Raw genomic sequence first — 2,500 nt, 5'->3', positions numbered from 1 at the left:
CTTTTGTATATACCTGTTTTTCTTGTGTCACACATTTAATCAAGATCACAAGGTAACACACACACACACAAAAAAAAAAAAAAAAAAAAAAAAAAAAATATTCTGAAACTAAATATGTACAGAACACTTTTCAGTGACAGTATTGTCCCTCCCCCCTCTCTCTATCTCTTTCTCGTTCTCTCTCTTTCTTTGTTTGGGTGTGTGTGTGTGCCCCTCCTCTCTCTCTTTCTGTGTGTGTATGCCCCTCCTCTCTCTCTCTCTCTCGTTCTATTTCTCTCTCTCCCTCCCCCTCTCTCTCTCTTTCTCTCTCTCTCTTCCCCCCTCTCTCCCCCTCTATCTCTCTCTCTATATTTCTTTCTCACCCTCACCCCATCTTTCTCTTTCTCCCTTTTATCCCCCTTCAGCCCCCAACACTAAGCTATCCAATTTATTCACTACAAAATTGCTTTACTTTGATAACAGAAATTAAAATTTTCTGGATCTCTTATGATCTTACACTTTCTATGTAATTTACCAAGCACAATTTATCCTTTCTTTTTTCTCTAACTTATTCTCATTATCTTTCCATTTTTGTTTGTATTGTTTTATGAGTATTGTTTCGTCTCTGTTCATTTCAACTCTTTTTCTCTATTTTTGTTCTGATTAATCTATCATTATCTCTCCATTTCGTCTCTGTCCATTACAGAAATAACATACGTATGTGAACAAAACATGTATTAGTAACTCTGAACATTAACATTGCATTAACACTGAACATTACCCCCAACCATTGAACTACACGGATTATCTCTATAAATACTCCCTTGCTCTTTCACGAACACAGAAGTTACCCATAATGCTTTAAAGATACGAATCTAGCCCTTAAGACATCTCAAGACAGCGGGACACATTAGTTCTTGATAAGGAGTGACTCTGTATTGCTTTGATTAAGTCCTTAATTGGCCTATTTAGCGCTGCCGTGAACTCTGAGTGGCAGGTGTGAACGATTAATTAGATGGCAAAGTTACTTGAAGCGTCCTTGTATTTGGTTTCATTGGGATAAAAGTAGATAAAAAAGCTTGAATGAAAAAAAATGATAAAAGTAAATGAAAAAGATTGAATTAAAAAAATGATAAAAGCAAATAAAAAAGATTCAATTAAAAATGATAAAAAAGCAAATAAAAAAGCTTGAATGAAAAAAAATATAAAAAGGAAACAGAAAAGCTTGAATGAAAAGATGATAAAAAACTGATGAAAAAAGCTTGAATGAAAAAAAAAAGATAAGAACAGAAAAAAACTTGAATGGAAGAATGAAAAAATGCAGATAAAAAGTAAAAAAAACTAAAAAAAATAGATAAAAAAGCTTGAATGATTTTTTTTTTTTTTTTTTTTTTTTTATAATGTGAGACGCGTCGAAAACGTTTCGATATTACATCAACATTTTCTGAATTACTTTTTTCTCTTCTTTTTCTTTTTTCTTTTTTTTTTGCTTTAGGAATGATTAGTTCTCTTCATTATTACCTTACTTTTTCTTCTTTTCATATTTATTGTTTGTTGTGCGATGTTCGGTTTAGAATGATTTTAAATTTATATGTATCCTCGTGTATCGTTTTCTATCTATTATTCATGAATCCAAAATACCCGTGTCAGATTTTTCATTGGATTTAGATAATCAAGTCATTTATTATCTATCTATTTCTCTCTCATTATCAGATTATTTATTCACTTATGTATTTATTCATTTATCATCAATTTCATCTTTCTTATCCACATTTTTTCTCTAAAAATCACGGATCATTTGATATCTCAAGTCATTTATTATCTATCTATTTCTCTCTCATTATCACTTTATTTATTAATTCATGTATTTATTAATTTATCATCAATTTCATCTTTCTTATCCACATTTTTTCTCTAAAAATCGCGGATCATTTGATATCTTAAGTCATTTATTATCTATCTATTTCTCTCTCATTATCAGCTTATTTATTCATTCAAGTATTTATTCATTTATCATCAATTTCATCTTTCTTATCTGCCTTTTTTCTCTAAAAATCGCGGATCATTTGATATCTTAAGTCATTTATTATCTATCTATTTCTCTTTCACTATCACGTTATTTATTCATTCATGTATTTATTCATTTATCATCAATTTCATCTTTCTTATCTGCCTTTTTTCTCTAAAAATCGCGGATAATTTGATATATTTCAAATTACATGCCAAGTCTTTTGATATAAAAGAGATACACTTGTCATACTCAAGGGAAGTAAGATGGTATGTGCTTATCAAACTGCGTAGGAGAGTGCTTGAGAGAGAAAATAAGACGAATAAACCAAAACAAAAGAAGAAAAGTAAAAAAAAGAAGTAAAAACCAACAAACAACCAATCATCCAACCAACCAACCAAACAAGCAAAACAAACAACCAAACCAAACCAAACAAGCAAAACAAACAAAAAACAAGCAAAACAAAAAAAACAAGCAAACCAAACAGACAAACAAGCAAAAAAACAACAAACC

This window comes from Penaeus vannamei, chromosome 12 (assembly GCF_042767895.1).
Source record: "Penaeus vannamei isolate JL-2024 chromosome 12, ASM4276789v1, whole genome shotgun sequence".
NCBI classification, from domain to species: domain Eukaryota; kingdom Metazoa; phylum Arthropoda; class Malacostraca; order Decapoda; family Penaeidae; genus Penaeus; species Penaeus vannamei.
The sequence above is the reverse complement of the archived record's forward strand: the minus strand, read 5'-3'. Positions refer to the sequence as shown.